Raw genomic sequence first — 23,370 nt, forward strand, 5'->3', positions numbered from 1 at the left:
GTAGAAATAACCCTCCATAGGATCTGGTGTAAACCTTCTCATTAATTTTTTTAAATTAATTTTTAATTAATTAATTTATTTTTGGCTGTGTTGGGTCTTTGTTGATGCGTGTGGGCTTTCTTTAGTTGCGGCGAGCAGGGGCTGCTCTTCATTTCGGTGCGTGGGCTTCTCATTTCAGTGGCTTCTCTTGTTGCGGAGCATGGGCTCTAGGCGCCCGAGCTTCAGTAGTTGTGGCACATGGGCTCAGTAGTCGTAGCTTGCAGGCTCTAGAGCACAGGCTCAGTAGTTGTGGTGCACAGGCTTAGTTGACCTGTGGCATGTATTCTCATTAATTTTCTGTATTGAGAATCTGTAGGCCAATTCCAATAATTAATTCTTGAGGCCCTCCCTGCTCCTCAAGAGGTTTTGAAGCAGTTGTCTAGAAAAGGAAGAATGGAATTAACACTGTATTGGGCACTCGTATGCCAGTTATTATGCTAAGTGTTTAATATATGTGAGCATATTCCTTTGAATATAAGTTGCAATTGACTTTTGTAAGATCCACATTACTTTATGTGACACTACGAAAGAAAAAAAAAAACTTCTCCCAATTAAACCATGGCATACCATCAATGTTAAAATACATCTTGATTTCAGAACTACTGAACGTGAAAAATATGCATCTTAGAATCAGTGAGATGTGGTATCTCATTCAATCCTCCCAACAACCCTTAAATTAAGTATTAATATTGCCGGATGAAGAAAGTGAGGCTCAGAGAGGTCAAGTAATTTGCCTGAAGTGAAGTAGCAGATAAGTGTTAGAGCTGGAGTTTAACCCAAATTAGTCTGTCTCCAAATCCAGTGCCCTTTCCATAGTACTATGCCACTGATGGAAATCAGTGCTTGCCCAGGACTCAGAGACTTTAGAAAATAAATAATAAAAACAATGTATTCTAGTAAAAACAGTTACTTTTGGACTTGTCTCCCCAAAACCTTTTCTCAGGGGAAAACTGAGAGACCCTGGAGTCAAAGAGAGCCATGGATTTCTAAGAGGAGAAGGACAATCTGAGTTCCTCTGGTTCAGTCTCTGTCTGGTGCTTGAACCCCGAAGATGACATTCCCCCAAGGAGCCCTGTGGCCTCTGAGAAGCACCAGCAGGGCAGGGCCACTTGGGCAGCTCAGTGCACCTTTTGTGAGCTTTGCTTTCATCTACTCACTGGTCCTGGTTCTATGTGTGGAGACATCTAAAGTTAGCCTCACTGTCTTAGCACCACGTGGCCCTTCCCGTATTTGAAAACAAGTATGTGGGCCCCTCCAAGACTTGTTTTCTCTAAGTTGAACAATCTGAGTTCCTTATAGGACATGATATAGAAATCTCCCTGGCCGCTATTCTGATGTCTGTATTCCTTTTAAAGAGAGGCATTCAGAATTGATCATTTTGTTTCGTATGGAATAGAGAACTATCACCTCCCTTGCTTTAGGTACAATACTTCTCTTGGTACAACCTCTGAGTACATTTGATGTTTCCAGCGCCTCATCACGGAAGTATAAACTCCTCCTTCTGCAGCCCCTTCTTCTTTAGTCTCCTTATCTATCTATCTATATATTTTTAACACCTGCTGCTATGTAGGCAACCCGGACTTTAAACTTTATTTTGTTAGAATTGACTTTCTAAGGATTTTTTACTTTGGGCTTTTGTTTTGTTTTGTTGGGGTTTGTTTTTTGTTTTTGCATTTGACACTCATCTCTCCCAATTTTGTAACATCCACAAATGAGATCTTTTTAAAAAGGTTTCTCCGAGGATTAACAAAAGTATTGCTATACAAATTGAGCCAGGCAGAGCCAAAGACAGAGCTGGTTGGGAGGTCGTAGGAAATCTTTTAGTTGTTCGGTACCAATCCACCAAATTCTTCTGTCATACCCTATATTTCTCTATCTTGTTTATAAGAACATCAGGGGCCTTACACATGCCATCCCATTTAAGCTGGGCAAAACGTCCATGAACCAGATAGTACTGTTCCTGTCTTACAGTTAGGCAAATTGAGCCTGAGACAGGTGAAAGAGCTTGCCCAGGATTGTTTGTTAGCAGAACCAGGATTTGCACCCATGTTTTCACGTCCCTTCTCCTCCACCCGTGGATGTACCCCTTGCAAATTACTTTGCTGAAATCCAGAAATGGCATTTTGACTTCATTTTCCTGAACTACAGGAGAGTACTTCTGACCTCAAGGAGCCAAACGTCATAAAAGAAGTGCGCTCTCTTCCTCCTTCCCCCGGCGAACCACAGCCAAGAGAGTGCATACCTCATTCCTCTCTAAGGATAGGAGGGACTCACACCGTTTCCTTCCTGTTGATCTCTCTTAGACCCAAAAACAGCGTCTGAAAGAAAAGATTCTTTCCTGGACCCTCTGGGCAATTGAACAGTAGTTGGTCCTGAAAGCCAGGAGCTAGGCCCAGAGAAAACCGAGATTTTAAGAAGCTGGTAAAAGCTAGCTACCTAAATTCTTGGTAATAACGTCAATTTCCAGTCCTCAGCACATGACATGAGGACTTCATATTTCAAAATAAATTACAGTTGTAAAGTTAAAAAAGAAAGGAAAAGAAAACAACAGAAGTGATGCACAGAAGATCCAGGGAACCAACCATACTGCTCAAATCATGACTGGTATCCAGCTTGTCGGTAGGGAAGAAGGTGTGTGGGCACGGATGGGATTCATAAGAGGGCGCCACTCCAGCGTGAGGTGAGCCATACACTGAGGAAGTGTTGACTGCCACGTTGCTCTCTCGCTGAGGGACTGATCTTTGGTGGATTCCTTAACCTCCCAGGAGGAGTCTTTTTAACCATTAAATAGTGATAAAAACAAGGCACCATTAGTTCACGGGAGCACCATAAGTCTCAGACATAATTAATAACAGGTGGTTTGCAACTAAACAATGCACTAGCGATATGTATAATTTAAATAACAATGGGGACATCTGATTATCCTTCTTCATAAAGAGAGTCAAGGTCTGTGCATGAAGCAAAAAATAGTGAATGAGGAAAGGTTACCTTGTTGCTTCCCAAGCAAGCATTGTGCCCATTTTCTACGTAAAGAGAAACCTTTGCTCTGTGAGGAAGTTCATTCAGTACTTTTCTTCCAGAGGAACGTCGCTGAAGATAAATGAACTCACCGACACAGCTGATTGAGGTAAACCCCAACACGCTAATTCAGTCTTTCTGGAATGCTAATATAGTAGAGTGAAGAATTAGGGAATTAGCTGAAACTTTTATCTTTTTTTCTAAAAAGGAACTACTCAACTCAAAATTAATTGCTAAGGGCAATGGTTCTACATTATTTCCCATAAACCGACCTTGGGGATTGAAGGGCTGTGGGTAGTGGGAGCCACAGACACAGAATCTGTGTCCTAGGGCACTGTTAACCCAGTACATGATTTTCAGGCAACTCCCAAGTGACTTTTTCTCACATCCATTCCATGTAAAACAATGGAAACCTATTTCCATGCTTATTTGTGTTTCCCCGGGAGCCCTTAAATGCCATGGTGAAGATTAAAGGGCTAGGCCCTTCTTATTCCCTCTAATGATTATTCATAATTTTCTAAAATCATCTTATTGAACGATGCCACCTAAAGATGAATTTTAGGTTTAATTGTCTATTTGTTCCTTCATTCATTCAATAAATATTTATCAAGTACCTCCTGTACACTATGTTCTCTGCTAGGGACTAACAAGCATAAAAAATGAATAGGATTCAGTCAACATCCTCCAGGAGCTAATAATTTAGTACAGAGTAAGACATGGACACAGATAACTATAATACAAAGAACAATTTAATAAATGCTTTGAAAAGAGTCAGGCAAAACCCTGTGGGAGGTTCACATCTAGTCAGAAAGAGCAGAGGAAGCATCACGAAGATGGTATCATTTGACTCCAGGGATTGAACTGTATAAGGCATCTCACAGATGTAATTGGAGGAAGCATCCGTTCAGACCCAGGAAACAGCATAAATAAAAGCTAGCCATGTGCTGAGAAGAGTAAATAGACCAGTTTAGCCAAAGCATAGGATGAATGTAGGCACGTATGGAGAGAACAGTAGCTTAGGATACAGGGCGAAGGATCTTAGACGCTGGGCTAGAGAATTATCATCGAGTTTCTAGGGCAGTGGAGAGCCATTGAAAGTTCTTGAGCAAGAAAAGTGACATAAGCAGACCTTTACTTTTGGAAGATTTATCTGGCAATAGTGTGTGGGGTGGAAGGGTCAGTCAAGAGTCTGGAAGACCAGTTAGAGAGCTACTAGAGTAATGGTGAGAAGTGGTGAGGACTTGAATTAGGATGACGGCGCTGGGAATGAGCCGGTGGGGTTGAACTTCAGAAACACAAGAGGCCGACTTGATAGGATTTGGCAACAGATTAAATGGGGGTGGGGAGAGACTCACGCATGACGGATAACTGGCAAAATGATGATGCTCTTAAGAGAAACTGGATGCATGCACCTACGTAGTTACATTTATGTGTTTGGGAGAAGGGATGGCAGGATTAGGAATAATCTTTTTAAAAGGCAAATCAGATCCCATTGCTTCCCTGCTTAATCATATCCAAATGGCCTTCCACTGCATTTAGAATGAAATGCTAACTCCTTACCATGGCCTAGTGTAAGCTCTACATGATCTGGCCCCGGTTCGCTCTAACCTCATCTCTTGGCACCCTCTCCAGTACTTCAGCTTTAGCCACACTGGCCTTTTTTCAGTCCCTGAACCGCGCCAACTTTATTCCTGCCTCAGGGCCTTTGCATTTGCTATACCCTATGCCCAGAACACTCTGCCCTCACATAACTGGCCCTTCTTGTCAGTCAGGTCTCAGCTTAGATGTTATCTCCTCAGAGAGGCCTTCCCTAACCAATCAGTTACCATACCCTTTGCCCACAGGCACTCTTTATCACGTCATACTGCTTTTATTCTTCACAGCACTTGCCATAATCTGAAATGATCTTGTTTGTGTACATTGTATCTGTTCCCCTCTAACAAAAATAAGCTCCAAGACTGTGTCCATATCGTAACTATATCTCAATTATTAGAATCAAGCCTAGCATATATGAGGTGCTTCATAAATAGTTGCCGAATGAACGAATGAATGAATGGATTCTCTTTGGAGAACGTTGGCTGTTTATTCAGGTGTCACATTCAGGTAGAGATGGGCAACAAAGAATTGGATATGTGGGACTAGAGCTCAAGACAGGCCCAGGTTTGACATCTGTCTTCCAGGAGATGAAAAGTCAGGAAACATATTACAGCTCCAGGGCCTTTTTGAGCAAAGGCATCACTTTGATGTTTCAGCCTCAATCACTGATCCTAAAGCTACAATCTCCGACTCAACCTACATTGTCCAAGTGAGTGTATTCTGTCCTCCAGAGATTGTCTACTTGGTAGACTTTAGCAAAAATGCTCCTTTGTCTGAAATAGTTTTGGAATACCTTTTTAGAGTTGACCACAGAGTCTGTAGCACCTTAATAATAATGCAAAATATTAATAACTTCCATTCACTAAGCACTTGTACCAGGTACTGTACTAAGTATTTTCACATATTATCTCATTTAATCCACCTTAAAACCTTGTAAAGTAGGTTAAAAGGTTCCCCAATTTTGCAATTGAGGAAACCAAGACTCGGAAGCATTAAAATCCTTGAAAAATGTCAAAATTAAAGTTCAAATTTAGTTTCAGTGACTCCAAAGCCTGCGTGCTTAACTGCTTTGCAGCATGCTCTGTGGTGAGGTGTGTGTATGGGGAGAGTTTGTGGGAGGGTGGGAAGGGGGTGGGAATCTTTCTTTTCCTTTGAATGTGAATGTGACTTCTGAAAACAGCCAGGAGCTGTAGAACAGAATCCCGGTTGTACCACTCAATAGGCGTGTGATCTCAAGACTAATAACTTTATCAACGATAAAACGCTGAGAATGCTGTCTCATAGAACTTGTTCTGTCACGTACAATCTGCAAAACACTTGGCACACAGTGGGACTTAATTTTTCACTCCTTTCTTTTTCTCACAAGAGACACAACTAACTTTTGATTCTTTTAGGGTTTGATGGTCTAGTTGGTAGATGATTGAGTCCCTTGCTTTTCCTCATCTTTCCTATTATCATATTTAAGAGTATTGTATAATTTGTTACCACTTCCACAATGAAGTTAGGCAAGAGGTAGGATTGGAGGTTGTACTGTCTGTGAAAGGAACCAGAGAAATGAAGTCTGTATTGATTGATTTAAAGTATTGCTTCATTACTGTTTGAAATCTGTGACCTTAGGCAAGCATCCGGGTCTCAATTTGCTCCTCTGTAAAATGAGATCATATTATTTGTCTTCTACATCACAGGGTTGTTCTGAGGACCAAATTATTGTCACGAAAGAACTTTGGAGAGCGTAAAATCATATATAATTGTAAGATACCATTATTGCCTTCATTACAAAAAATCCTTCTTTTTAGAAGGTCTGAAACAATAATAGTGCTCTGATTGTAAACTGCCTGAATTAAACTCATGCCTTCTTTTATTCTTCCATTGAAATAATTCTCAAACCACTCTCTTATTCTTTTGTCTTTATAAAGTTCTGGCTTAAATGAAGTTTACATCTGCCCCATCCAGTATGGTAGCCAATATTCACCTGTGGCCATCTACATTTAATTTAATTTAATAAAATTAAATTCAGTTCTTCAGTCACACCAGCCTCATTTCAAGCGCTCAATAGCCACGTGTAGCTAACGGCTACCAAATTTGACAGTGCAGATGGAGAACATTTCCATCTTTGCAAGAAGTTCCATCGGGTAGCACTGTTGTTGATTTTCTTGAGTTCCATTTTCCATTCTTTCTCATAGCCCTATAGCCATGATGAAACCAAGATAGATGTTCTTCAGATGAGGAAATTGAGACCCAATGTACTTGCAAACAACTATATGATAGAATATCAAGGATCAAAAGAACGTTGGCCGTCATCTATTCCAACTTCCTAATTTTATACAATAGAAAATTTAAGCCCAAGGAAGTGAGATCACTTGCTTGAGCTCATACAACTCTTCAGTGCATTTCCACTGTTCTTTTCACAGTTTAACTGTGGACACATAAGTAATACAGTAGGCTTCTTTTCCTCTTGCAAGGCTGCTAATACCATCCATCTCAGAAGAAAATATGCCTGAGACAGAATTTACGAGTTGCTTGCTATTGTCATTCAGCATCCTTCTCCTGCCTGGCCAAATGCTGCTGGTGAGCCCTTCCTATGTCACAGTGAAGATATACTGAAAGCTGGGGAGCACACCCTTCCAAGACTGCCTCTGTTAAGTTACAAGGGCCCTAGAAAGCTGGCTGCCTTGAGAACCAGAGTATTCTGTGATTGAGAATTTGAATAAATTCCCCAGATCAACTCAAATTCCATGAGATTGGCCTCACTTCCTCTACAGTCATTTAAATCATGAAAATATTGGATCTTTAAGCAAAGTGCTAGGGAATTTAAAATGGGGATTGTTGTTCCCAGGGTTATATGCAATATGGTTGTAAAATGGTAAACAGCTCTTGGTATATGGTAGGTGCCCAGTAGACGTTTAATTCCCTTCCCTCCAGCTCCACCCAGCTGCTGGCCCTTTCCTAGATAACCAACATAACACTTGCAATTTCCAAGCTGCTAGAACCCCAAACTCCTGTTTGTTTGTTTTTTTTAATTCTTTTTTTTTTTTTGCGGTATGCGGGCCTCTCACTGTTGTGGCCTCTCCCGTTGTGGAGCACAGGCTCCGGATGCGCAGGCTCAGCGGCCATGGCTCATGGGCCCAGCCGCTCCGCAGCATGTAGGATCCTTCCAGACCAGGGCACGAACCCGTGTCCCCTGCATCGGCAGGTGGACTCTCAACCACTGCGCCATCAGGGAAGCCCTGTTTTTTAAATTCTTATCCCTTTGATCAACCTTCTTTGAGAGCCTACAATCAAGGGCCCTGTATATGAACAGTTCTAAAGGTATGGGGGGGGGAGATATTTTAAGAATTTATCAAGACAAAGGATGTGGTTGGTATGAAAGCATTTCTAGAGACAAGAGGGTACATTTGAAATAGGAAGCATACCAAAAAATCTGTGCTGTGTGGTTGCCCTGCCCCTTCATACATCTGTGTGGATTAAACAACTGTGGGTTCCATTCTTCAGGTGAAATGGCCATTGGGGCCTTATTGGGAAAGGGGTTAGCTGGGTACTTGAGAACCAAATATATGTATAGGCAGAGATGGGTCCAGGTTTGGGGGAACCTGAAGTTTATTCAATTTGGGGGACCCTCCTGAAGAAAAGAATATTCAAAATTAATTAGGCGCAGGACCCTGGAGGGGAGCTGTGAAAGTGAGGCTAAAGCTTCATTGTCTTTTGTCTTTTGTTTATAGGTTTAAGACCTAGCTATGAGGGTTTCTTTATGTTTATGATATCCCATGGGGGAGAGGGAGGCGTAGTGGGGATGCTGGGAGAAAGCTAATCAGAGAAGGATTCTGGATATGGGAGGTTATTGCATCAGGCGTCTTTTATTAACTAATCTTGTATGGAAGCTAGAAAAAAAGGCTGAATTGGACCCTGTGGGAAATAGAGTATGGGTCGTTAGGAAGCTGAAGGGGGGAAAAGAACATCTTCCAATGTGGGAAAGGGACAAATACTAACATTGCCTGTTTGCAGTTGTGTTTGACTCAATGAAGTGATATTGTATTCTTTTTTTCCTCTCTTGTTTTCTAAAAAAAGCAACCCCTTCCTAACCCTCCCTCACCTCACGCACACACACACACACACACACACACACACACAACACCAAGTGGATTTTACAAACCCATTGACTTTGATAATGAATTCTTGTAAAAGTGAATTCATTGACTGTATAGAAGCTAGGAAATCAGGGTAAGATTTTTAAAATCTCCTTAACATGTTACTATTACAATAGCAATTCTACTCTGGCCTGCTTTTCACCATCATAGATAATTTATTTCCAAAATATTCTAATTGAGTTGACATTTCACACATACTTGATATATGTCTAAGGGAAATTTAGGAGGGAAGACCAAAATGGAACCCATTCATTTTTTTTCATTTATTTTTGAGTCCAGTAAGAGCAAGGAGAAAATATATTATTTTAAAAAACCAGATATGTTCAACAATTAGTGGTACAAAAATCAATATTTTTTTAAAGCATCAAACTTGGCTTGTAACTGACACTCAGTAGGGAGTAATGCCTAACTCTGTTGAAGGAAAATATGTGAGGAAATTATGAGAATATAAGAAGTGAAAGCGGGCTTCCCTGGTAGCACAGTGGTTAAGAATCCACCTGCCAATGCAAGGGACATGGGTTCGGTCCCTGGACCGGGAAGATCCCACATGCCGCGGAGCCACTAAGCCTGTGCACCACAGCTACTGTGCCTGTGCTCTAGAGCCCACGAGCCACAACTGCTGAGCCCACGTGCCGCAACTACTGAAGCCCACTTGCCTAGAGTCCTTGCTCCGCAACAAGAGTAGCCCCCACTTGTGGCAACTAGAGAGAGCCCGTGTGCAGCAACGAAGACGCAGTGCAGCCAAAAATAAATAAATAAAATAAATTAAAAAAAAAAAAAAAGAAGTGAAAGCAAGTAGTGTTCCTGCATAAAGAAACCTAAATCCGTTCTTGTCCTACGACCTCCACCCCCACCCCAATCTCAAGCATCAACCTCTTCCTCCTCCTAATGCAGAGATCCCCTTATTTACTTTGAGGGTGGCATTGCTAGTGACCCAGCAGGTCTGACTGCCTTTCTGCTCAACTGCTGGCTATCTATTTCAAATTTTATGTTTCATTTCAGCTCTAATAATCTCGCACTTTCAAATTGCACGCATACTGCTCTGTAACTCAGTTGTGTGCACGAACACTGGTAAACCCCATTCACTCTCCTTGATAAAGCCTACTGTCTCCTTTCTTTTGGAAGGCCTTGTGTATCGAGCTTTTGATATGCTAATGATCCCACTGACCTCTGTAGCCAATGCCTTATCTTTTTAGACTTCCAAGGGACCCACTCATCCCAAGAAAGTTCGAGTCACGTTACTTCTCCCAATAGGGATCTGTTTTAAGTGCTTTAGGGCAAAAATGTGGCCAAATTATCTCATAAAAGGTGAGTTCCACAGCCTTTAGAGGCTTTATAACCTAACAGAACAAATTCTTCCTAACAAATACCCCGTTGACCATTCAACCTAGAATGCTGGACTTCGTGAAATCACAAAATTTCAGAGTTGCAAGGAATCACATTTGGTCCAGCATCTCACTGAATGCTTAAAACCCTTCTCTCATTAAATTTCATACCTGGGCAATGTTGAACCAGAAAGCTTGTTGGGGAAAAAAGGCAAAAACAAGCCAGTCTCTTTGTCATTTTACTTGGTTCCAAACAGAACAAAAATTAATAGTTTGTGATTTCTATACAGCTATCTGAGTGAGAACCTTTTACTTTTTTTTTTTTTTTTTTTTTGCGGTACACGGGCCTCTCACTGTTGTGGCCTCTCCCGTTGCGGAGCGCAGGCTCAGTGGCCATGGCTCACTGGCCCAGCCGCTCCGCGGCATGTGGGATCTTCCCTGACCGGGGCACGAACCCGTGTCCCCTGCATTGGCAGGCGGACTCTCAACCACTGCGCCACCAGGGAAGCCCTTTTTTTTCTTTTTTTCAAATATAGAAAGGGATCAGATGAAATGGGAGGGCAAATTCAAGAGGACTTTTAGCAGACTTCTTTTACTTGCTTCCCTCTTTCCCACAGTCTTTCTAAAAGACAAAGTAAGTGAAAGAATTAGACTTGAGGACATCTTTGAAGAAAGGCTACCTTCTATATAGACCCAGAGCAGAAGTTGTCCAAGAGAAGGTGCATTTCTTTATGTGTATCGTTGTATACATGCTTACATTTTTCCCACGGCTTTTTTATACATGTGTCCCGTTTCCCATCATTCTCGTTCATTCATTCATTTATTCAGTCGTTCCCTGAGTACCTACCACTGTTCCAGGTGATAGGGATCCCTAGGAATCACAGATAAATTGTCTTCCTTTAAGGGAGCGTACTGTGTAGTGATGAATAAACAGTCTAATAAAAGTGGCAAAAAATGATAAACAGAATCCTGGAGAAGGGAAGGTGACCACCAGGCAGCCGGGGGAAGCAGGGGAAGAAGAAAACTCTAACAGTGAGCTTTACAGGTCTAGAGGAGCCTTCTGGGTGAACAAATGGGGAAGGGAGGCAAGTGGAGGAAGGGCACCCACTAAGGGGGAACAGAATGTGTGAGGTCATAAAGCCACTCGAGAACCAAGCCTTCTTAGTAAATATTTTCTTAAAAAGGATTCTTTTTGGAGAGAGTAGACGGAAATGAGCAAGGGGCCAGGAGAGAAAGGATCTGTCCCACCACAAGGACTTTGAAATTTATCCTGTAAGATCATTCTGACAGCACTTTGGACCAGGGCAAGATTAGAGCCAGAGATATTAAATAGCCGACTCTCACAGTGAAACTGGGGGGGGTGGGGGGGAAGGGGTGAAGGGCATTGGCAGTGAGAATGAGGAGGAAGGGGTGTATTTAAAACATTTTGGAGGTAGAATCTGAAAGACAACATGGTAGTGAGACAGTATATCCTGGGATGACTCTGGACTCCGGTTTAGGTATCTGGGTATTAAAGGTGCCATTTTCTGAATTTAAAAAAAAAGAATAGGGGTTAAAAAAGGAAGATCAGCCACAGGAGAAGATTACTTCTGTTTATGCTGAATCTGAAGACTATGGGAAATCCTGATGTCCTAATGCAGCTTGTGGATGGGAAAAGTCCGGCTAAAGCTCAGTTAGTTTCAACAGACAAATGTCGATTATATACTTTCTATATGTCACCTATTGTGTTCAGAGGATGTCTGGGATAGAGATATTGGTTTGAGAACCATCTGTTTGTAAGTGGCAATTGAAGCTATGGGATATCACCCAGGAGTAGCATGTTGAATGAAAAGAGAAGTCTTGAGATGGAAGTCTGGGGATCCCTGATACTTCATGAAAAGTAGAAGAGGGCTTCCCTGGTGGCGCAGTGGTTGAGAGTCCGCCTGCCGATGCAGGGGACACGGGTTCGTGCCCCGGTCCGGGAAGATCCCACATGCCGCGGAGCGGCTGGGCCCGTGAGCCACGGCCGCTGAGCCTGCGCGTCCGGAGCCTGTGCTCCGCAACGGGAGAGGCCACAACAGTGAGAGGCCCGCGTACTGCAAAAAAAAAAAGAAAAAAAAAACAAAAGTAGAAGAAAGCTGGGGAAAAATAGGAAGTGAGAGGAGAATTAGAAAGGTGGCATCACAGAAGCTACGGGGAGACAACTGCAAGAGGCCTTGAGGAGTCAATAGTGTGAATCCTGCAAAGTCAGGCAGGAGATAGGGTGGAAAGTGCCTTCTGCAGTTGACAGTTTGAAGCCATTTGTGACCTACATGAAAGCAATGGCGTAGATGGGAACTTTGCATTATCTTCTTAGGGGCAGGGATCATGTTTTCAAATTCTTATATATTTATGCTCTACGTTTGCCTCTCTTCCTCATCCTATCCCTTTGCACCCCCCTCCCCAAATACAGCATTATTTTCTGATTTCTCTCCTGAATTCCAGACACATTTACAACCACCCATGGACACCACGAGCAAAACAAAATGCATGCACTTTCATCTAAAAAGCCAGAATCTCTTCTTGTATTCCCTTTCCTACTTAAATAATCCCACCTTTCATCTGGTCCCCTAAGCTAGAACTCTTGGGCTCATTGAATTCTTTGTCGTCCTCACCTTCTACTTCCAAACAGTCATGAGAATCTACTGACTGTACCTTAAAAATGTATCCAAATTCAGCATTTTCTTTCTCCATCTAGCACTGTGTACATATTTCTTCTAGAACTTATTTCATTTCATCATAATGTTGTGTATGTTCGTGTTTCTTCCTCTAAATCCTGGGATCCTTGAGAATAAGGTTGTCCACTTATTTAATCTTATAACTCTGCCCCTAGTGTAGTATCAGGCACCCGGTAGATGCTCAACACGTGTTTGTTGAATGAATGAATGGCAAGACCTTTTCATATTTGACATTTGCTTTACTGTCCAGAAGCTTATGGAACCCATCCTCTGCCTGTGGTCTGCCCTTTCTGCTCTCTGATCTGCCTGCCAACCTCCCTCTTCACTTTAGCTCCAATTGCATGACACGTGACCTTTGCCTGAAGATGATCGGATGCATTAAACCAACCAGTTAAAATTTGCCCCTCTTCACCCCTCCAACAGAGGAAAACATTTCTCAGATAAGAAGAAGGATAGATAATCTAGTCCTCACGGGTATAGAGGTATGGGTAATTACTGGAGAGTAATGACCCCTTCATTTCAGGGATTCTGTCTTCCCAAAGTTACCCTATTTTGTGGCTCAGAATAGAAACCCAATAAGTGCCAGGTGGATAAATGAATAAATGAATGAGCAAAAGCTTGAATGCAGAGAAATGTCAATCAGACCCCCAACCTCAAAGAAGGACTACTTTCTTTCTACCAGGGAAGACTAACTTCAAGGACTTTTTAGGAAGACCCATTTTAAAGTTAGGCCTCATGGTGAGGTTCTTACTAGGGAGATTCTAGCCCTTCAGCCCTCCAGATGTGTGATCATATTCTTTTAACAGATACTTGAAGCAAGAGTGGATCATATTTTCCGGGACAGTCATAGTCGTTAAAGGGGAATGGATGGACGTACATAGTCCTAAAGATACCAGCCCCATTTGGGGATTTTCCTGGCTAAATGGGGTGAAAGAATAGACAAAACACGGTCTCACTGATACCTCTGCCTCAGGCGACTTCCCAGTACCTCTGTCATTTGTAGGAACCAGTCTTGGGTTGCTCGGAGGCCCACATTCACTGGGCCATTTCTCTGACGCCTTTAAATGGGAGGCCTTGTTTTTTGGCAACTTCATTGATTTTTTTTTTTTTCCCTTCTGTAGCAACAAATGTAAAACACTTTTGTTTTTCTTTTGCCTCAGATGAGGAAAGCTGGTATGTTTTCTCAGGCAAATAACCCAACGTGCTGTCTTCAGAGGGGCATAGTTCTATGGACTTGGGCATATCATGTAACCTTTCTGATCCACAGTTTTCTTTCTTTTTTATAAATTTATTTTATTTATTTATTTTTGGCTGCACTGGGGCTTTGTTGCTGTGCACGGACTTTCTCTAGTTGCGGCAAGCAGGGGCTACTCTTCGTTGCGGTGCCCGGGCTTCTCATTGTGATGGCTTCTCTTGTTGCAAAGTACGGGCTCCAGGCACGCAGGCTTCAGTAGTTGTGGCATGTGGGCTCAGTAGCTGTGGCTCACGGGCTCTAGAGTGCGGGCTCAGTAGTTGTGGCTCATGGGCTTAGTTGCACTGCGGCACGGGGGATCTTCCCAGACCAGGGCTAAAACCCGTGTCCCCTGCATTGGCAGGCGGATTCTTAACCACTGCACGACCAGGGAAGCCCCACAGTTTTCTTATCTTTCACATGAAGGGGTTGGCTGACTTACCCAAATTCTCCCTTAGACCTGCTATGCTGTGATTTGGGGATTCAGAATATTTCCCTCACCACCCTAGCCACAGAGGCCCTGGCTCTCTGTCTGGCATGCCCTAGATAGCACTGGAAGCTGAGTTATCTCAGCTGTATTAAGAAAACAAAAATGATACATTGAAACTGTATTCACACAAAAGACAAAATGAGAATCAGGAGAATGGCATGATGATTCCTCTTATAAAAGGTTTCTTCGCTTTACCCAAATATTTATTTATTCATTAATATATTCATTTTTCATCCTCAAATTAATCACCTATTTTGTCTTAAAGCCTGTGCTAATTTTTGCTCCCTTTCAGGATTCCTTAAAATTGTGCTCTTCTAATATGTCACACTGGGGTTCCCTGTGACCAAGGGCCTTTCTCTAAGTCCTTCACTTGCTAGGGTAGCCCATGCTCTTAGGAATGGTAAGGAACCAATCCTTGTGACCGGTAGAAAATAAGGAAGGACTCCTTAGCTCCCATAGGTCTTCAGCCATATAGATCCATCTCCAGCAAAGTAAGAGATGGAGGCCAGGAAGGCCTTGTGTGTGTCATCTGCTGCTTGGGTGTAAATCTCTGGAAACATCCTGCCAGATGAGCAGCCAAACCAATCTCTGGCAAAGACAGACTCACACTTGGTCTCAGGGAACCTGCCTGCACATCTCCTATCCACTAGCCATACACCATGGGGCCCACCCAGGCGTCCCTGAGGACACAGTGGGTCACAGACATTCCCAAGCAGGTACCATTACAATTAGAGACAATTAATTAGTGGGCAAGAGGTAATAACTCACTGTTATGTGACATTTGCAGTGTGCGGTCAGTGGTAGCATTCATTACCCCTTTTGGTCCTTATAACTCTGAGGTGGGGAGGATTGCTTTTATTACCCCCATTTTACACAGGATGAAAGTTAAGCTACCCAGTCTGAGACTTGAGTTTTCTGCTCCCAGCTCCATTGTTTCTTCCTTCTCTTTGTGCTTTCTGACCAACCATAACTAAGGCTCTCACCTTGCAAGTGAGGAACCAACATGACATTGCCCCTGGGCAGTCTATTTCAGACAGAGGCAAGGGTAGTTAAGTGTTTTTCAAGCTCCAAAGAGTTAGCTGCAGACAGAGATCCACTTTTCCGTCAAAGCCAAGCTCCTGGGTTGGGAAATGCTCAGTGTTCTGGGCATTCAGGCAGGGTCTACCCACCAGCCCCTCCGCAGGGTGATGTTGAGGTCCTTGGATTCTTCCTCAACAGGTGAGAAAGCATCCTCTTCCCTCATCCCATGTCATTTTCCTCCACAGAGAGACCCTGGAGTGAGGGAATCAGACCCAGGGACTGCCTTCACCACAGGATGTGGCCGTGGGCAGCCCTGCAGACATAGGAGTCAAAGAACAGCCCAGACTATTTAAGGTTACCTCCTGAGGAGATGCCAGAAGCATTCACCAAAGGGGAGAAAAGATGCACCTTCCCAGAGCTCCACATGTCTGAAAAGGTGTAGAAGCTTCTTTGGTTTTGCCCCAAAGTCCTGCACTGGAACCCAGTGCTCCACATACATTTATTGAACATCTACTATATGCTAGGCTCTGTTCGGGGTACTGGAGATGAAACACGATACAAAACAATTCTGTCCTCCTGGAGTTTACATTCTAGTGGGGTAAAGACTGGAGGCAGGTTTTTGCTGCAAAGGCCCCTAAGAGTCAGGTGGCCAATGTATTTACATTCTAGGCTCTTCTGGCAACAACAGAAATCACTTCCAAGATAGGCTGCAGGAAATTCTTGATCTGAACTGACCATAGGTGACCAGCCAGCCTTTGCATTTTGATTGCCTTAACACTTCTCTAGAAGAAAAGGTACCTGGTTTGAAGGTTTCAATTCTCTCTATTATTTAAGAACAGAGGTTTGGGCTTTATTTATGGGTTTTGTTTCCCCCAGTAGAACAATCCAGCAAAGAATTTCTGTCTGTGTATAAGTACTTAATATTTATGCAGTCTCTAATTAGACTCTGAGGATAAAAGAGAACCAGAGTCCCTGGTTTTACATGAATTTTTTTCTCAGAGGGAGAAAAACAAAAGCCCCAGTGGTAGAGCCCAAAGAAGATAGCATAAGTGAGGATTTTCCACAAGATGGAAGTTAGTTTCATTGTTGTGAAAAGAGTTAAGATATGTAATTCTGATAGGGGCAAACATTTATCAAAGTACAGGAACTCTAAGGCAGGTAGTCTAATGATGAAGTTCGTCAGGTGTTTGTGTTGGGGAGGGAGCATCTTATTTTCCCTAGAATGCCGCATATATTAGACACACAATAAAGACTTCATAATTGATTAGTATTGCTGGCTAAGAATAAAGTTGAGAGGTTCACCCCATAGGACAGAACCACAGATTCTCAGAGAAGCCTTCTCTAGTTGCTTCAGTTACAAATGGGAAGGAAAAAAAAGGCAATTCAGTGTAACAGTGATTAAGAGGGGCAGGCTCTGGAGTGAGACATGGGTTCAATTCCTGACCTTGTCATATCACAACAGTGACAGATTGTTTTTGTTTTTGAAAATTATTTATTTAGGCCTCGGATTCCTCATCTCTAAAATGAGGAGTGTTGCTATAAAGGTCAAGTCAAAAAATTCATGTGGAACTGTCAATACTGGCCCTGGCTCAGTACATGCAGCAAAGTGTCGTTATTTTCCAGGAAGGAGAAGTGACTTGCTCAAGTCACACAGCTAGTTAGGGATAAACCTGAAAATAACTAGGTTTCCTAACTCCCTGTCATGTGCTTTTTCCATCACCACTGCACCATGCCAGAAAAGAGTAGCAAGACAGGTAACATGAGGACTTAGATCAGAAGTGAGTATTATGGTGCCTTAAAGAAAAAGAAAGTCCTGTTGCTTATTGAGGGCTGCCATGTGCCAAGTACCATCCTGCATTCCGTATGTGTTACCTTATTAATCCTCACAGAAATGCTGCATGGCATTATCATTAGCCCTACACTAGAGCTGTCAAACTGAGACTTAGGTAGAATAAATAATTTACCCAAACCCATGTCATACTGTATGCTCTGAAGACTGTGGTAAGACTGTTGATTGTACATGAAATGTACGTGGAAAGCAAAAGGGACTCTGAACAAGGCTGTGAGTAGTCACCCTTTACTACTGTCACTGATCTCAGTGGCTGCCCCTTCATGGGGAGAAGACTGTCATCTGTGGAAGGACACAGCATGATCTGAGAGGACAGCATTTTTACAGTATTTGTTTCACTGTGTAGGAGAATCTGCGTAGACCAATGAAGAACCTGCTGCCATCTGGGACCAGAATTCCAGAGGAGTAAACTATCTGCACACCTTGGTGGCAGGGGATGGTGTTTCATTTCCAGTGTGAAATGCCAAATAGTCCAGGAATGATAAAATCACCCTAGTTTTTCTTATGAACTCCTAGAAGTCATCTTTGTTGGTATAAATGAGATCATTTAGCCTAATTAGTTCCAAGCTTAATTAGCAGTAATTATCCCAACATGGGAGTAATATCCGAGCAGGAAGTGCCGAGTCCTCGATTAGACAGATCTCTAATTGGTGTTACAATATTGTAATTAAAGCGTGTTTGTACGCCTCTGCCGCGGCACGCCATTTGTTTCATGTCTGATTAAACAGGGAGACCCAGCAGCCTTTTAGGGGGCCAGGACTAAAGATCTGACTCATATAACACGTTAGCCCTGTGACAAAGAAGATTTGGGGCCCTGCCTCCATGGTCACGGTGAGTGTGCTGCCCTGAGCCTGAGGGCATTCCTGCCGAGAGGATGTGTACTTGGCCTGCTTATCCCTTCCCCTCCTGTGTAGCACGTGCAGGAGAACATAAATATTCGGCTGAAGGTTCATTTTGTAAGTTTTACACTTTTGAGCACAGCCTCATATATAAACTGGAGAAGGCTGTACAAAATGAACAAATAATAATAGCTGTCGTTTATTGAGCATTTACTATGTGCCAGTTGCTGCACCAAACGCTTTAGATATCAAAACGCATTAAATCTTCAGAGAAAACCTCTGAGATAGCAGTCATAATCCCTGTTTTACAGACAAGGACCTGAAAATGAGGGAGTTGCTTCACCTGATAACTCCAGGTCATCCTTCAGGTCTTACCTTGAACATCACTCCTCCAAAAGGCCAACTCTGACCCCTAGACTAGGTTAGCTCCTTGTCACGTTCCCTCACAAACTTTATTATAATTTAATTGTCCATCTTCCCCACCAAATGATAAACTCGTTTCTCCTTTGTTCTCTGCTCTATGCCCAGTGCCCAGCACCCAGCGAAGTGCCTTCACTGTAGCAGGTATTTAACAAATAAGAGCTAAATGAATTGTCAAAGACACCCAACTAATAACTTGGGCGACTCAGACTTAGCTCTGTGTGGTCCTGTAGTCTGTGTGTTTTCCATTGCATCATGCTTCCTTTTTTTATTTTTTAAAATTCCAAGGTTAAGTCTCTAGGTGGTACAAGTACAACACTGGAGGGGAGGGATAGGGGATTTTCTTTCCTCTCATTTTAAAGTGCTGTATTACAATGTTGCAATAAGTCCCTTAACCATTCACCATATTTATCTATTCAATGCTTCAACCTTATCTTACAATTTAGAGATTTTTGCCCATAGTCAAATAATTGGTAATTGAATCTAATAAGTGCAAGAGAATTGGAGTAAACCAGATAAAATTTACGTGCGTTTATATACCACTGGATTCTGCAAAGTTTTAAAAATGTAGCTAGCACTCAGAATCTGTATTTCATTGATTCCTGGCTATAGTTTTGGCACACTCCAAGAATGTCCAGTTATTTTGAATAGTGACACACAATTCTTGCGATGTTTTTCTTCAAGTTAACTTTGCTGGATGTTTAAAAGGGAATGTGGCACAAGAAACATTGTGGAGGAATAAGAGGCAAGCTAGATCAGAATGGAGCCAATGCCTTTAAAACTTTGGAAATCAACTGCTATTTAATCTTGGTCACAGCTGCAACATATTTTGGGATTAAGAAGCTCGACAAGAATATTTGTTTATTCATTAAAAAAATTTAAACATATTTTTTCAATGAATAGATGATACATATCCAAAGTATAAAATTCACAAAAAGATAAAAATGAAAAGGCCCCCTTCTACCTTGTCCCATCCCCCAGCCACTTCAGAGATAACCAGTTTTCCATGTTTTTCTGGAGATAGTTGATGAATATGCAAACATATACATTTAAAAAGGTATTATTTCTTTTTTTTAAAATTTATTTATTCACATTTATTTTTGGCTGCGTTGGGCCTTTGTTGCTGAGTGCAGGCTTTTCTCTAGTTGCGGCGAGTGGGGGCTACTCTTCGTTGCGGTGCACGGGCTTCTCGTTGCAGTGGTTTCTCTTGTTGCAGAGCACGGGCTCTAGGCACGCGGGCTTCAGTAGTTGTGGCACATGGGCTCAGTAGTTGTGGCTCACGGGCTCTAGAGCGCCGGCTCAGTAGTTGTAGCACACGGGCTTAGTTGCTCCGCGGCATGTGGAATCTTCCCGGACCAGGGCTCGAACCCATGTCCCCTGCATTGGCAGGCAGATTCTTAACTACTGCGCCACCAGGGAAGTCCTTAAAAGCTATTATTTCTTGATAAAACACCATAGTACACACTGAATCATAAAAGTCAATTAGCTCACTTCCTAGTCAAGGCAAAGACAGGAAGTGAGAGGGAGGAATTCAATATATAGAAACCAAAAGCACAAAGCTCTGTAAGTCTATATTCTTAGAAACTATTACTAAACATCACGGTTATTGAAATTTGAAATATGGTCCTAATGAATGAGAAATGCTGCGTGACTTAGGACAATAATGACATCGTCAAGTGTGAGTCCTGCATCGGCCTGGGTGTTCTGTTCTAACTCTTAGGATGATGTTTCTATACAGCTGTTTATTCCATATCAGCATAATGAGGCAGATGCCATGGGTTCCAGTCACTTAACGTTAGCAACTTAACTTACTGCTGGTCTCTGTCTCTAGAGGAGTTAGGTGAGAAAATGAGTATGAATTCATGCAAATCTATTACCATCGAAAGAGAAATGTCTACATAAAGGACATCATCATTATATATTATTTTGCGTGGACAGGGCTTGATGCATATCTTGGATGACTTATTTTAGTGCAAGAATAACCCACAAATCTTCTGGCAGTTATTACACTAATACTGGGGAATTTTTTTTTGTTTCAGCTTTTGAATAATGAGAAATATCTAACCGTGATATTAAAATCATTGGATTTGCATTTATACAAGTAACAGATAAACAGGGTTAAAATTGCTGCTGTATGAGTATCTTATGATGCCCAAGGAGTGCCCTGGCCAAGGTCATCATCAGTTTACTTCAGTTTATATTTAGAATTTATTGAGCCCTGCGCATGTTAGGCTTTGCAGAAAATCTGATGCCCTGGGAACTGATACTCTTATGTTATTTATCATCTCATTCTGTTTATGAAAGACTTGCCTGTAGTCCCTCTAGCATTTCTTTTCATCCAGGGCTCACCTTGGGTGGAGACAGACTCTGACGCTTCTCTTATGACTGTGGAAGTCTCTCATGACTCTGAGTAGAGTGTGATTCCCTTCTGAAACGTGCCTCTGGCAAACAAGAGGACCAATGCAGTGGAATGTTCTGGAAGCATCATCAAGGACCACAGTAACCTTTTGTTTTTATCTTAAATAGTCTGTTCCATTAGGCCTATAAATGCTCTTGTATTTTGTGTCCCAATTTTTGGCTTAGAAAATATTAGCACTAGAGTTAGAACAAAGTGGCTCTAGTTTTGGGCCCAACCCTTTCTCGCTTTCCTTAGAGAAAAGGTAAGTTTTTGCTTTGTTTCTCTGGACCTTAATCTTTCCATCTGTAATGAGACATTGGACCAAATGATCTCTAAGTCCTCTTGTCTTTAGCATTTTACTAGTATGAGCTTTGGAGCAGTGCTTCCAAAGTTTTCTACCTATTGTCTCATTGTGGGTTTTTTAAAAAAATGTCTCCATGATATCAATCTCTGAATGAATCTGGCTACGATCATGTGATGAATCAAGACATTATGTCTATAAGGACGAACTCCAAAATTTTTGAAATCTAAGTTAATTGATTGTTTCCCTTTTACCCAGCTTAAATTTAGAAAAATTTGCCTCTCTGTAAAACCTTAATACAATCTGAATTCTCCCTCTCACTGTATATTTCCTCATGGTTCCTGGCCAGCTTTTCTTTGCCATCACAATATTTCCAAGAATCTGATTTTTCCTCCTGCTGTCTTATAACTATCTGTGTAACTTACCTCAGTCATTCCCCTTTTGCCATTAATAAATTTAATTAGTACTGCTGTCTTTTAGGGCACACACTGTATGATATTCATCTTTTGGGGCTTCTTCCTCTATATGCCAAGTGCTTGGTACACATTAGGCACTCAGAAAATTGTTGTTGAATTAAACTGAATTTCTGACAATTCCTACCAAACACGTCCTTCAGAACTTCCTCCAAAGAAACCTTTCTGGACTAACTCAATTCAGACTCTGCATTCCTTTAATTTGTCTTCCACAGTACTTCTGTACACATGGTTTGTATCATATTAACTTGTGTAGCTATTTGTTCTAGCTGTTCCTTTTGAAGTATCAAAAGTGAACCATAAGGGAATGGTACCCAGACTTGGAGTTAGGAAACGTTGGTTCTATCTCTGCTAATTTACTGGTTGAGTGACCAAGGACAGTCAATCAGCCTCCCTAGGTTTCAATGTTATTGTTGTTTAATCTAAAAGATGGAGGGAGGGAAAAGTTGAGAATGGATCGAATGATTCTAGGCTTAGAACTCTGATATTTGGCATACTGGTTCCCTAACAAAATTACAGACTTCTCAAAGGCAAAGAACTTCCTTTTCCTACACTATGGAATAGATATACTGCCTGACATTGATGGTGCTTAATAAATTCTTCCTTAGAAAATGACCGTTATTCTATGCCTTCTGGCAAGAAAGTTAAACCCGAGTGTGCCCCTCTCATATCACAGCCCATGACCCGAAAGGGCTCTCAGATCCGCTCTGGGAATTGCTATTCTGGACTCAGGACATCGGCAGCTAAGACCAGCACACGGTATTAGTCATGAAGTTAAGGGGTACACCTAACAGCTTTGCCTTTTTAAGTAAATGTGTTTATGGTTTGTGCTGCTTTCCTCAGTAAGATCATTTCCTTACAAGTAATGAGAGCTGTGTGTGATATGGTTGAAATCCCGTCCCTCGGCTGAGATGGAGAACTCACGTGATGCTGAGCGGGGCCCATTATCCCACCGGCACTCAAAGGAATGCTCAGTCTGGCAAATATTAACTCAGGAGCTACAGCGGCAGTTAGGAGACAGCCATCCGCCCACCTTCCCGAACCTACCACTTCTGGGGTATTTTTTGATTTTCCTTTACTTGGCTTGCTTATTTCCCCTTTCATTCATTCTTCTTTCCTCCTTAAAAAAAAAAAAAAAGCAAAAACAAAACAAGACGTTCTATTTCCTCGATTTGTCCCCAACTGAAAGCCCTGATGTCCTCATTCATTTCAGAGCAAGGCTTTTCCTCTTTTGCCTAAGTGATGTACAGTACATGTATTCACCCTCCCTGCCTCCAAGCCACAGGCCCAGGCTTTGGAAGAATTCTGGAGTCTTCCAGAGGTCCCTGGGAACAGACCGGCTCTGGATAGAATAGATGGGTTGTGAGAGCAACTCAAAACCATTTCTGTGTGCTGGAGAAGCTTTCTTTGGAGGGAGAGAAGCATATGCTGTTTTTCCATATGGCAGGGAAGGGAATGACATATTAGGTGGCAGAAAGCTAACACACATCTGAATGTATGTAAAGAAAAGACATAACTAACAGGGAGGAG

The 23,370-nt window shown here is 42.2% G+C and overlaps 1 protein-coding gene across 3 annotated transcripts in view; it reads left to right on the forward strand.

Annotated features, from left to right (window-relative positions):
• BCL9 (BCL9 transcription coactivator) overlaps positions 1–23,370 on the forward strand; it is an 86,859-nt gene that overhangs the window by 17,706 nt on the left and 45,783 nt on the right. The gene's annotated exons all lie outside the window — the stretch shown is intronic.

The sequence above is a fragment of the Neophocaena asiaeorientalis genome, unplaced genomic scaffold, assembly GCF_003031525.2.
Source record: "Neophocaena asiaeorientalis asiaeorientalis breed wild unplaced genomic scaffold, Neophocaena_asiaeorientalis_V1.1 scaffold128, whole genome shotgun sequence".
Taxonomy (NCBI): Eukaryota; Metazoa; Chordata; class Mammalia; order Artiodactyla; family Phocoenidae; genus Neophocaena; species Neophocaena asiaeorientalis.